The sequence below is a fragment of the Vulpes vulpes genome, chromosome 6 (assembly GCF_048418805.1).
Source record: "Vulpes vulpes isolate BD-2025 chromosome 6, VulVul3, whole genome shotgun sequence".
Lineage (NCBI taxonomy): Eukaryota > Metazoa > Chordata > Mammalia > Carnivora > Canidae > Vulpes > Vulpes vulpes.
The window spans coordinates 22,651,299-22,666,629 of record NC_132785.1 but is presented as its reverse complement, the minus strand read 5'-3'; positions in this window follow the sequence as shown (position 1 = coordinate 22,666,629).

Genomic DNA, 15,331 nt, shown 5'->3' with positions numbered 1-15,331 from the left:
TAAAAACAAATAATGAACTATGTGCTCTAGCCTGATTTATAATGTATGATTTATGTATGGGTAGTCTGATGGAAGTTTCTTCATCATTTTTAGAATTTGCAGACACGTGGATTATTTTTCATACTTCAGGATCTCACAGCAACATGCTTATTAAAATATTTTACATATAAGACACAGAGAGTATATACTCAGAGACATTCTACACACAGCTCTGTTTATTTGTATTGGTGTTAATTAATTTATGATGGCTTTAAGGTTCAGAAGGTTAGCCAAAATCTTTGTGCTTTAAAAGGCCTGTGGGAAATAATCAAGAATTAGAATTACTTTGTTTTAAAAGTGCTTTTTACATGTAATGCTGCTGTGTTTTTAATCATTGTCTGCTAATATTCAAAGTAGATTCCAATAAATATAAATATTTTCTCAATAATGTTCTTAATGTTTGTATCTAGACATGCTAATATTTAGTTCAGAAGGATGCACATTTCATTTTTTAACCTATTTTATATCATGTTTACCTCCAGGGTTTATGGTTGCATAAGTAGACAAAATTTTGTATACTCATAAGGCACGCATTTTCACATGGCCATGTCGCTTAGTCTGAAATTTAGAGAAATTTTTGATTATTGAATCATTGTCACAATCTAAAGAAATTAAGCCAACAGTCTTTTGTCTTCAGACATCTTTTTAATTTTTAATCAGTAAAATTTCTTAGAGAATGACCTCAGAATATGTCTATGTATGTGCTTATTTTAAAAATGCTTTATTCTATACTTGAAATGTGTTAAAATTTTTTTACATTTTGGAAGATAACCAAAAATATAAATTAAAATGGGTGAGATAAAAGTAACATAATTCCTTAAAAATATTATCCATTATAAAAATAAAATGAAGTCTGTTTTCCTATAGAAAAATCTCATTGAATTTAAGTCTCCAGTTTCATATGTGACTTATTCCATTCTATGTATCACCACACATGTGTGTTCCAATTTACTTTCAAATCATGTTGAGTTTATTATTAAATGGCAACATGATTAAATATGCTTCATAATATTTTAAACTTTTAGTATAAAACTTTGTATTTCGGAGGTTTATTTTGATAATTGTATTTAATGGCTACCATATCTGAAAAGTATATTTCATAAATAAATGGATCCAAGTAGAAGCACATTATTAACTATGTTTCCTAAATTATGATCATCAGGTTCCAAATGAATATAACGATTATGCAAATATTTTTGTTAAAATTTTGCTTGTAAAGTTTCATACCCTCTCATGTCATTCAATTCCTTTATAAACTAATAAGAAATACAATGTTTTTTGTTGTTTTTATATTTAGAGCACATCTTTCTTTGAAAGACTTTAAATAGATAAAAAATTCTTTGTTTACAGATTTTTAAGTATGTGACTATGAGAGGGTTTTTATAAATGACAGAAATATCATTGTAAATAACAAAGTGAAACACCAAGAAAACTATTCTAAGTAACTATTCAAAGTTCTATCTCTCTCCTTATAAATGTGTTTTTTACTAAAAAAAAAGCAAAACTGGGACACCTGGGTGGCTCAGCAGTTAAATATCTGCCTTCGGCTAAGGATGTGATCCTGGAATCCTGAGATCAAGTCCCACATCTGGGTCCCTTCATGGAGCCTGCTTCTCCCTCAGCCTGTGTCTCGGCCTCTCTCTCTGTGTGTCTCTCTTATATAAATAAATAAAATCTTAAAAAAAATAAAGCAAAACTATTATATTCACATCCATATTTAAAAACATCGTCTGCATCTGGGGTACCTGAATAGCTCAGTCAGTTAAGCTTCTGACTTTTGGTTTTGGCCCAGGTCATGATCTCATTGAGTGGAGGGATCAGTCCCTATGTTGGGTTCCACTCTGAGCAGGGAGTCTGCTTGAAGAATCTCTCCCTCTGTCACTCCCCTTACTCACACACACACTCTCTCTTAAATAAATAAATAAATAAATAAATAAATCTTAAAAAAATACACCATCTGAATCTTAAAGAGAATGATGAAACATTTTAAAATATGTACTACAATTTGCCATTAGTTTTATGCTGCAACTTTGCTGATTCATTATACAAATATTGAGAATGTTCAACTTTATTATTTTCTTGTTTTGTTGTGCTTACATTGAAGCCCTGTTCATTTTTTTTAAAGATTTTATTCATTTATTCATGAGAGACACAGAGGCAAAAGGAGAAGCAGGCTCCCTGCAGGGAGCCCGACGTGGGACTCGATGCCCTGTCCCCAGGATCACGCCCTGGGCTGAAGGTGGTGCTAAACCCCTGAGCCAACCAGGCTGCCCTGAAACCCTGTTTAATTGCAAAATTCTCTATGTCCTGTGCTGATTTGTGCATGTTAGATTAGTTACATGTTAAATCTGTAAATCCTCATAAGCAGAAATAGGCAAACTGTAATATGTGGAAAGCAGATGAATAAATGAAGACACCATTGTCAATGTCCCCACAATGTGTTTTTTTTTTTTTTTTTTGGTGGGGGGAGAGGCGGGGGTTTGGTCAAAAATTGAAATAACTGGAGAAAAAGCTCTTCACACTTTGTGTACCTTGAGATACACAAACTAAGAGCATTAGAATAAAAAAAGCCTTCATTTTCACACCAGAATACATGTTTCCATACAAATTAAAATGATCCCCCAAAGGCATAAAGTACCCAAGCTTTATTGGGCAACAGCAATGGGCCAGTACCCTTCTCTGCTTATCATAAATGATATATCACCTTCTTATAAGATATGAGAGGGCACTAATATCAATTCATGAATTAAATGCTAGTAAAGTTTAATATCTTTATGTTACCAACGGTGTGTGTGAGAGAGAGTGAGAGAGAGAGAGAGGGGGGGGGGGAGAGATTTTTTTTTTTCTGTATCACAGTGGCTAGTCATGATCCACTTTTGGGGTGTATGCAGCTAATCAGTGATGTGCTGGCATAGACTACTAAATAAATGCATCATTTAAAATCCCAATCTTGGAACATATTTCTGAGCTATTATTAAAAATAACACAATTGTAAAATTCTCAGCAATAATAAGCTTATCATCTTTTTTATTTTATCTCTCATTAGACTTAATAATATGCATTAACATGCATTCTACAATGTAGGTCCTAGTCAATATTGATTGATAATTCAATCTGACAAATTGGTAAGGTAAACTCTCACATCATAGATTTTGAGTTGCTTGCATATAGAGCTCGCACAATACAAATTGTCTTAGGAGAATCTTTGTTATACATATATTATCTTTAGTAATTTACAAGTTTGTGCAATAATCTGCCTTTCCCAGGAGTAATTCCTTCAGCAGCTGACTTAGAAAACTATTAAATAATTCAAAATGGATTTTCTGAAAAAAGTAGTGTTTTAAATAAATACTCTGTAAATTTTGATATGGTTGCCAATTGCACCAGATTCACCTTGATCTATCAAATCAAAATATGGTGATATGGACAGGACTTTTTAAAATCAGACTGAAGTTGAGCAAACACTGTTTCAAATGGTTTCAGTATCATTTCAAATCAGAGCTCAGTATATTACCTACTTTGTGTGTGACAAAGCCAAATTCAAGCACTCTAACTCTGGAATCTATGCTCTTAAATCACTGTTATTATGTCTCTTGATAGACTCACCCTAGTATTCTTGCATCCCAATGATTTTTAAATGGTTTATCTTAAATTACACCAAACATTTCTACTATCTCAAATTTCATCTCCTGGCCTAGTCTTTTTTTTATGATTTTATTTATTTATTCAAGAAAGACATAGAGAGAGAGAGGCAGAGGCACAGGCAGAGGGAGAAGCAGTCTTCTGTGGGGAGTCCAATGTGGGACTCGATCCCAGAACTCTGGGATCACTCCCTGAGTCCAAGGCAGACACTCAACCACTGAGCCACCAAGGCGTCCCTGGACCAGTTTTTTTATATTAACCAACTCCAACAAATTGTTACACATACACTGAACTAAGAATATGTTTAAGTGATCCAAAAATTAACCAGTGTGGACAAATTAAACCTGATATAAAGGTTTATTTTATTTTCCTTGGTGAAATATTCTTATAATAATATTATATGTACCAGAATTTTGTTCTACAGATTTTCGTAGTTTGCTCTGGATATTGAACAAGTCATTCCTAATGGTTTAACATTCTGTTCTAGGAGCCTTTTAGACTTTTCCTTAGTTTCTGACTAAATGCAGAGTGTGCCTCTAGAAGAATTTTGAGCTTCCTCTTGCAAATAATCTCTTCCTGAAGAGGGCAAAGGAAACTAGAGAGTCGAACCAGATATAGAGCAGTGGAAGCAACAACCACAGCGCTCTCCCCTATGCTTTAATTCCAAGTGTATAATCCAATATCTAGATTAATTTAGAGATTGTTTTTACTCTCAGGTGCTCACCTTGTCAAGTATCAACAAATGATTCTTTTTGGCCTTATATCACTTGCTGTCCCTTGCATCTCCAAGTTCTTTGTTCACCTAAAATTTAACCTTTCTCTTAAATTACTCTGTTTTATCAGGCCATGTTGTTTTGTGTTTGTCATATTATATTGTATCAATCTTTTATATTATACCTTAGTACCTTCCAAATGCAACGACAGATTTAGACAAATTAAACTGTGCTAATGTTCATGGAAGAGGATCTAGAAAAGTTACTGACAAATCAAGTGATTATTCTATAATGAAATAAATAAGTAAATGAAAAAATTGGGCTCTAATGTTCCTTCACAGCTTCTCAGATAAGAGATATACCTCTTAACCAGAATGATTTGAAAGAAATGTTTTTAATCATCTACCTTAAATTATTAGAAAAGTAAATAAGATAAATTGATAAAAATTTGGTAAAAGTGGAATGCCTGGGTGGCACAGTCAGTAAAGCCTTTGATTCTTGGTTTCAGCTCAGGTATGATCTCAGAGTCATGAAATCTGGCCCCATGTCAGACTCTGAGCTCTGCCTCTCTCCCCACTGTGTCTCTCTCTCTCTCAAATAATAAAAAAAATCTTTTAAAAAAAGATTTGGGGTGACTAGGTAGTTCAGTCAGTTAGGTGCCTCCCTTTGGCTCAAGTCATGATCACAGGATCCTGGTATCGATCCCCACAAGGGGGTCCCTCTCCCCTCTGCCCATTCTCTCTCTCACTGTCTCTCTCTCTCAAATAAATAAAAAAATCTTAAAAACTAAATAAATGTAAGGATAGAAGATGTTTTTCAAAAGAGTATTTTGGGGATTCATGTTAGTGTTTTCCTGAGCAATTTGGTTTATGGAGAGATTACATTCTCCTTCTATTAGTATTTTTCATATTGAAAGTACATTGGACTAAGTGTTTTTCATAAGTTATTTCCATAAATATGTCATTTTATATTTAATTTCCTTTAAGAATATAAACTAAAAAAATTCCTTCTAAAACATACTGAATACACAAAATATAATCAATATGGATAACTAAGACTAAAGACTAGACAATCAACTTTAGGTCATATGTATAAATGGTAACTAGAGAAGAAGCTCCTAATAGATGAGTAACAATTCAGTTTATCTCCATATGTAAATATTTTCACCTGATTCTCTGTGTACTATCATCTATCAATTGATCTACCAACCAATCAAAAAAAACTAGATATAAATGAATGCCTACTATATGCATCTAATTTAAGCAAAAAAAAAAAGTTTCCTCATTGTTTACATGCACATTTATAAAATATTTTTATTTACCAAGCAAAATTTAAATACTCCTTTGTATTTTACCTATGTAGACTCAAAGAGATTTAACTATTTTACAAGTAATGTTTCTTTAAACAAAGAGAAGTTAAACTAGAAAGCTCTTGTTCATTTTCTAATACTTTGGAATCTCTGACTACAAACTTCTGTTGATTCTTATTTATACAAAATAAACAATTTTTAAATAATGAAGCACTTTTAATTTAGTAGGTTATATCAATTAAGTTTTAAGCAGTGTGCTTGCATTGCATTTAATTGTAGTCAACCTACTTTAGAGAGAAATCAAAACTGTCAAATTAATTTTTTTCTGTGAATTGAGGAAGATGGAAATGGTGTATAAGCTTGAGGGGTTCTGGTGTAATCTGTCAACTTTGAAACCACCTAATGAACAGGTATGATGAGCTTAGCCCATTTTATCTTAGATAGTAACCCAAACTCAGATTTTAAAAAGTCTACCTTGTCACCAGCAATTCCTATCACACATGAATTTAAGCAGTTTACATATACACTTAGTAACACTTAATTCAATCGTTTTTATATGTGGTTTATATGTGGTTAAGAACCACATTACCTTGTATTCTTATGCAAAATACAATATTTTCTTAAATGTCATTCTGTGTATCTTTATCGATATAATTTATGTAATCTTTCTAAAGAACAAATTCAGGCAAGGCTTTTAAGGCAATAGGATACTTTTACAATAAAATCTTAGTGCAGCTGTTGAAATATTCAAATTTAGAGCAAGTTCAAAATCTACTGTTTAAAAGGAAATTTGAATAACCACTTTTTCCCCCTTGTAAACATTTCTGTTAATTACTCAGTGTTTGAAAAAGCTTTACTTCGTCCTGGCATTTCCCTAGAGCTAACAATCCAAGGCTGGGTTAAGTAATTGCAGCAGAATGCCAGTTACACTGCATGATGAGCAAAATATCTACTACAACCATCACGAAGCAACAAAAGTCACAAAACATTTAAAAGCCTGACTTAGAATTAGATTTCGCTCTGAATATGTAAACAAGACTTTATATCTCAAACTTTTTTTTAATAAGTTTATTTTTTATTGGTGTTCAAATTACCAACATACAGAATAACACCCAGTGCTCATCCCATCAAGTGCCCCCCTCAGTGCTTGTCACCCATTCACCCCCACCCCCTGCCCTCCTCCCCTTCCACCACCCCTAGTTGGTTTCCCAGAGTTAGGAGTCTTTATGTTCTGTCTCCCTTTCTGATATTTCCCACACATTTCTTCTCCCTTCCCTTATATTCCCTTTCACTATTATTTATATTCCCCAAATGAATGAGAACATACACTGTTTGTCCTTCTCTGATTGACTTACTTCACTCAGCATAATACCCTCCAGTTCCATCCATGTTAAAGCAAATGGTGGGTATTTGTCATTTCTAATGGCTGAGTAATATTCCATTGTATATCTCAAACTTATCTATAACAATGAAAAATATGTTCCCACATTAAAAACTACCAAAATTGTCATATTTCATTATTTGATCTTCACTAGTATTTCATGATCAATGCACATAGTAATAAACAGCACACTAAAAAGAGAAGTTGGCATATTATCATTGATTTATAGAATTAGAAAAATGAGTATAGCTTTTCTGTATTCCTGGAAATACATAAGTCAGTGTACATGTAACTAGATAGCATACTATACAATGTACACATGACTTATCTAAGAAGTATGTGGTAATCTTAAACATTTTCAAAGTGAATTAGGGAAGATCAATGATAATTATAAGATATTTAAAGCACATATTATTTATTGCCCAAGGCATCAAAAATCACAGAATTTTCCATTATGTACTTATTTGGAGAAAATAATTATATATTTTGCCCCTCACTTTTTAAAAATTATGTTAGCTACTTTGATACAAAACTTATTTATACTCAATGATCTACAGATCTAGGATTCCTTCTTATGTGTCTTATTTTTGTAGAGGGAGAACATAAATAATCCTGACAGGTTTCTTATTCCTACTCAGAGGAAACTGCACATGGACCCTTCAACATGTTTCAGCTTCTATCTCCCAAGATACACACACACACACACACACACACACACACACACACATGTGTATACAATTTCTAATTTAAATTGACAATATAAAATTCCACTGCAAGATTATTTATATATGTAATTTTTCATAATAATTATGATTATTATTATAATAGGTCTACATTTTAACTGTTGTTTTCTTTTGTGTGTGAACCATGTTTTGTGTGTTTTCCCAAAGAACCAAATAGAATATAGAAGACATAAAAGTTGTAGAGAAGAAAATATAAACAACTGTTGGGGAAGTGTTCATATTGCAAAACACATTTGCTTTTGTCATTACTATTTTATATTTGATGACATTCAAGCCCAGAGAGTTTAAGGAGCTGTCCAAGGTCATGAGCAGAATGACAGAGCCCAGATTTGCATTTTCAGGATATATACTTTGCATGGATTGTTACTTTCTCAGATTAGCCAGTTTACTAGTGTGAACTCCCATATCTGTATAATGCAACCCTATGTGGTTATGTGCAATCTCTGAAAGCAAAATAATATTCATTATCCAAATATAATGCATCCTTTTTTTATAACAGCGATTCACAAATATCAAACCTTGAGAAACCTTTGGTTAAAAATTGACTGAAAATAAAAGAAAAAAAAAGTCAAAAGTAGATTTACAAATTGATTAATTCCAAAAAAAAACCCCAAAAACAACAACAAAAAAAATCAAATTGATTAATTCCAGATTTCCTGACTTGAGCTCTTATCTTTTATGTCATGCTCTATGTTATATTCCCTTAGTAAACATGGACTTACTTTGTTCCTACCATGAGCCAGAGAGTAGCAATAGGATGAAATTCATATTCACTGTGTTCAAATTGGACTGTAAATTCTACCATTACCCCCCACTTAAGAGGATGAAGTATTATTAGATATTTAAGTTAATAGGAGCTAAATATAATTCAGTCTGATTTTAGAGACAAACTTCTTAATTGTAAAGCTTTATTGCCTAAGACCAGGAGTGTGACTGGAGTGTGCAATGCTAGTGCTGTACACTTACTTACCTGATTGAGAGAAACTTCCATTTGGCTTTGAAATTTTTAACACTCAATGCAAAGAACAATTTTGTGTTAATTTATGTAAAACATGTAAATGTTATAAGTATGTTAGTTGTTTCTTCACAACTAAAATGATTTTTGGTATCTAGATCTGAAAAAGCTTTCTCCAGTGGGTCTATATAAAGACATTGTAGAATAGAATATAAAATATAGTTAGTAATTTCCGCTGAGCATGCACAGGAAACTTAATAAAACAATTTCTTACAAGTTCTTCACTGTATTTAGAAGTCAATAAAATATTTCTGTTTTAGTTATTGTGATTTTTAAAAATTTTATAGATTTTTCTTTGATACTTAATTTTAATTATACTAACAATATATTTTATTTAGCACTTTTGGCACATGTTATAATACAAACATTGAACATATTCTTATTTAATTCTCAATTTATCCAAAATAATATTGATACAAATAATATATTCTTTTACAAAGAGGGAAACTGACACTTAGAGAAGTTTAAATAGATTGCATAAAGTCATACAGCAAAAAAAGGCAAGCTGCGGTTTTCTCATTGGATGGATGGGTAAATAAAGAAAGAGACATCAACTGGGGATGCAGTCATCTGGGGACTTGATTAAGGTGAAAGCTTCAAGATGGTTCACTCACATTGGACAATCTCTTCCAAAAGCATTAAGAAAGCTGGACTCAGGGTCCTGAAGGAGGTATGCATTTCTATCTTCATATAATAGTAAGGCTTTGTTTTTTACATGGCCACCCATGTGGTTTTTCTAGTTAGCTTTCTTACACAGCTCAGAATTCCCAAAATCACTAAAAGAGATGTTTCTTGGCTTTCTTAAAGTATAAACTAAGTACATTAGTATTATAGTGGCCTTTTCCCACATTGGCCTTATTTCCCAAACAATAACATGGCCAACCTAGATTCAATGCGGGAGAATCTACACAAAAATTTGAATACTGAGAAATTTGGTTCATTGTGGCATCTATGAGAGTAGTTACCAAAAAAGACGAACTCAGATTTAAAACAGAGAAAGGAGAAATAGAATCTACATGAAAAAGAAGCAAATGATACATTCCCAGAGAGACAGATATGATGAAATGGGATGGGAGGATTTATGGCAGGCCATCATTTTATTAATACCCACATTAACCTTTGCATACTAATTTACTTCAGAATCTCTTTTAAAAAATATATATATATTTATTTATTTATTTATTTATTTATTTATTTATTTATTTATGAGAGTGAGAAAGCACGTGGCAGGAGGAGCAGGGGGAGAGGGAGAGAATCCTCAAGTAGACTCCACCGTGAGTGTGGAGCACTAAGTGAGTGAGGCTTTATCCCAGAATTCTGAGAACATGACCTAAGGTAAAACCAAGAGCCAGTCACTTAACCTACTGAGCCACCCAAGTACCCCTTCAAAATAACTTCTAAATTCCATATTGATTCCTTGACACCCTGAGTGAGTTTGAAGTGCATTACTAAATTTCCAAATAGATGTCTTTATTTTCATTGTATTACTAACAACAACAACAACAGTAGTCGTAGTACTTGTAGTAATAACAATGAAGGTAGTGACAATAATAGTAGTAGTTTCTACCTCAGTTGCATGATAGTTAGAATATATAGTCTCTAACAATTGAATCCTTTTTAATTTGTCAAGACTTATTTTATGGTCCAGCATATAGTTAATTTTGGCAATTTTTTTGACATGTATTTGCAAAGAATAAATCCTCTACCATTGTTGAGTAAAATGCTACTTAGACAATTAGGCCAAATATCAGATTGAAGTCAAAATCTTCTATGTTTATGCTAACGTTTTTTTTTCTATCAATTACTCAAAGACAAGTGTTAAGGTTTCCCATTATTATAGGTTTGCCTATTTTCCTTTTTAGTTCTCTCAAGTTTTGCTTTATATTTTATATTTTGCATTATATTTATATTTATATACAAATTTATTCATTTTATATCTTTCCAGCGAATTAAACCTTTTATCACTATAAAATTGCTCACCTTTCATAAAATGCATCTTAAAATTTACTTTGTCCAGAGCACTTGGGTGGCTCAGTCAGTTACGTGTCTATCTTCAGTTCAAGTCATGATTCCAGAGTCCTGGAATTGAGCCCAGCATTGGGCTCCCTGCTCCGTGGAGAGCCTTGCTTCTTCTGTACCCCACACTCTCTCTTAAATAAATAAATAAATAAATAAATAAATAAATAAATAAATAAAATCTTTTAAAAATTTATTTTGTCTAGTATTAATATACTAGTTTTTTTGGGGGGGGAGTTAGTTTTTGCTACCTGAATATCATTTTACTTTATTTAATTCATTGTAGTATGTTTCTTACAAACAGCATGATATTATTTTGCTTTGTTTCTCACACAGGTACTCTTTGCTTTTCCTCAATTTATGTTTCTCAGACGTGTGTGTGTGTGTGTGTGTGTTTGTGGACATTTAATGTGTTACTATAAAGATTCTGAACCAAACTACTCTTTCCATTCTTCAAGATAAATCCCAGTGATAATACGAAAGGAAACAAGATGATACTATGGTCTAGGAAGTCACTTGGGTCACAAGGGAAACTACTTTGACTTGTGTATATTTTTTTAAAGATTTTTAAAATTTATTTATTCATGAGAGACACACAGAGAGAGAGAAAGGCAGAGGAACAGGCAGAGGGAGAAGCAGGCTCCATGCAGGGAGCCTGTGTGGGACTTAATCCTGGATCCCCAGGATCCTGCCCTGGGTTGAAGGTGGCGCTAAACCGCTGAGCCACCTGGGCTGCCCTAAAGCAATGTATATTTGAATGGTGGTTTTGGCCTAGGATTGGAGGCAATGAATGAATGAAATAATGGAAACAAAGAAATAATTGTTCTTCTGTCATTAACTTGGAAGAAACAGCATCTGGCCCTGCACCTGATTTGCCTTAGACCTGTTTGTGATACTTCAATAACAAAACCAGTACAGAATTTCATATAGTTTTGAGCAGTTGAGCAGATGACAAAAGGGATGTTGCTTTCTACCCTATACAAACCTCCTGGCCTGGAAAAAAGTAATCTAAAGACAATCAGCACAGCACCATTGTTGCTTTTTTTCTCATTAGCAAAGGATGAAGCCTTGACCTGATAAAATTTTTTGTGGTGTGAGGAAATGATTGACCGATTTTATGGTGCCTGGGGGTCTTTAAATTAGAGCTTATTTTCTCCCTACCACTGAATTAATTGGCTATCACAAGCACTGGGTCCTGGCCTTTGCCTATATATTTTGGCTGAGAGAATAACTGGTATCTCTAGAGGGCAACGAGCTCTAGACTAAATAACAAGATATATTATTAACACAATCATTTCAAAGGAAATGTGTTTGTGTATGTGCATATACACATACACATGATTAGAGAGTCTATCAAAATCAAAAATTTAAAATAGAGAAATAAATATATTTTAAAAGCTAAGGGAAGATTGGCATATGAAATAAAAATCAAAATAAAAAATATCACCAACTAGAAATGTGAGAAGTGAAAAGTATTCTCTAGAAATATTTTTCAGATTATTCTATATTTCAATGTAATTGTCTCCTTTTACTGGTTATTCTGTCCCTCACAAATTACTACTTTATATTTCAATTTCTTCATTTAAAGTGATAATAATAATCGTGGAGCATCATAGATTCATTTTAACAATCAAATTACTTAGTATGTGTAAAACTTACTCTGCTCTTCCTGACATGGAGTAGGACCTATAAAAATTTTATATTTTATTGTTACCATTGTTGCTTCAATCTAGTGACTTAAATAATACAAGATTAATATAATAACTAGAAATGTGTAAAATATTAGAAAGCAAGTATACTTATTAAAGCACATGTAATAGATAAAGAAAACAGGATTTTTTTAGGCATGTGAAAGAAAGATTTGTATTTTATTTTTCTGATCATAACATAATAAATATATATTAATTTTTAATAGATAAATACCAAGCTGTTTAAATTTTAGGAAAATACTTATTAATTACTCATAGATCAAGAGCAATTACAATAGCAATGTAGGGGCACCTAGGTGGCTCACTTGGATAAGTGTCCCACTCTTGATTTCAGCTCAGGTCATGATCTCAGGGTTGTGAGATCAAGCCCTACATTGGGCTGCAAGCTCAGTGAGGAGTCTGCTTCTCTTCTCTTCTCCCTCTGTCCCTCTCCCCTGCTCATGCTCTCTCTCAAATTAATAAATAAAAAAAGAACAGTAATGTAAACACTAAGAACTAATTATAATTCCATTATATATTAGAAACTATAAGATTCAATTCAAGCAGCAAAAGGATTTGTATGGATTTCATTTTTTAGTCATTATTAAGATGAAAATAAATAAACTATGTTTCCAATTTATAGACAGAGAAAAGAAAAATGAAGAGAGGGAGAGAGAATGTACCCATTTTACCATAAAGATAAGGATAGTTTGAAAGTAAAAACACAGGCAAAAATACTATGAAAACACTGAACATAAGAAAGCTAATGCAGCTTATATTAATAATAAATGAGGTAAACTTGAACACAATTTTGAGTGACACAATGGAACTCACATAGGAACTCAATCACAATATATGTAGACTTAGTAAAAGTGCTTTAAAACATATGAAGCAAAAATTGACAGAAATAAAAGAAAAATAGACAAATCATAAGACTAAAGAAATATTCAGCTTGAAATTTTTAACAATTAGAAATGGCAGTATGTCCACTAGAGTAAAAGTGTGTGGACCCTGTGAGCCATGACATAGGAAGTCCTCACCCTCTCACAGACTTTATAGGTTCATGGGACAGATTGTGGAATATTCTGAGAAAGCTGCTTCTAAGGTGCCAGCTAGCATAGGGCAAAAGCAGCCACTGCTAAAATTCTGCCCTGGCCCATCTTCCCTCCTTTCTTACAGAAAAACTGCTTTAATTGAAACCAACTGCATCCAGAAGAAAATAACAGGCATTACCAAAAGCCTTGTCAAACCCATGATCTCATCCCATTCCCCATCACCTGCCTTGTATAGAAACAGGTAGAAAAAAAGAAAACTTAAAGTACATATTATATCTAAATGTAAACTGTAAAACTATTAGACTTCTAAAGGAAAACAGGATAAAATTTATGTGACATTGGGTTTGGCAATGAAATTTTAGATATGACACCAGGACCACCCTATTGAGAAGAAAATCTTAGATTTGATCAAAACTGAAAATGTTTGCACTACAAAAGATACTGTTAAGAAAATGAAAGGCAAGCCATAGACTCAGAAAATATATATTTGCAAATCACATATCTTATAAAAGAATTGTGTCCAGAATATATAGATTTCCCAATTCCTAATTAGAATATATGTACAATTTTGAGTGAAGTCCCAAACTAAATAAAGCCCCAGACTAAATAAAGCATCTATTCTATAAAATTAGAAAACAATCAATTCTAAATAATATATTGTTCATGCATATACATACACATCCAACAATTCACACACAAAATTGATTGGAATTAGTATTCCTATAAAAGAAATCCCAGATAAGAGAGAGTTCTTTGGCTCCTTATAAAAAAGAGTTCCCACAGCAAAAAGGTGCCATCTAGGAAGTGGAACACTTAATCTCCTGGCATCATAACCTTGGACTTCCCACTCTTCATAACTGTAGGAAAAAAATTTCTGTTGTCCATAAACCATCTAGTCTATGGTATTTCTGTACAGCAACAAAGACAAACTAAGACACCTATAATTAGAAAATAAATTTAAAATGATAAACTTCAAATAATAATGGATAAATTGTGGTATAGTTAAAAAACAGAATACTGTTTTGCCATTAAAAAGAAAGAAATGTTCATGTAACAACACAAATGAATTTCACCAACACAATATAGGTGAGAAAAGAAAGCCCCAGAAAAATGTCTACTAGTATGTTTACTGTATGTATGGTGATATTTATTTAAAATTTAAAGCAAGTATATTATGGATATATAGTATGAACATATACAATAAATATAGAAAAGAAAGTAATGTAAATGATCTTTTAGAAACTAATGAGATTGGTTATCTTTTCTGAGATTGAAGATAGGGAAGAGAGTAATGGAACTGAGGAGGTATGTATAGATGACTCAATTTTACTGATGAAATATTTTATTCTTTAAACTAGGTAATGGGTGTGTAGGCATGTTACATCTTCCATAGGCAATAATTTGTTGTTAGTGGAAAGAGTATTTTTCTGAAATATGTCAGTGTATATGTACGAGGGAGAGGCAAAGAAAGAGACAAAGAGAGAGTTATTAAAAATAAATATGTGTAATTCCATTTGGAATATGAAATTATTAAGTACTCAAAATTAATATCAAAGAAAGAAAAAAGTTAAGGCAATTAATGTGGTAAAATATTACATATAGTTAGAGTACTTATTAAGGTAGCTCTGGTTTATCAGTTATCTCATTTTTATTTAATATTCAAATAGATTTATGTGGCAAGTATTTTAATTCCCATTTTATAGTTGCAGAATTAGAAATTAATAAAATTA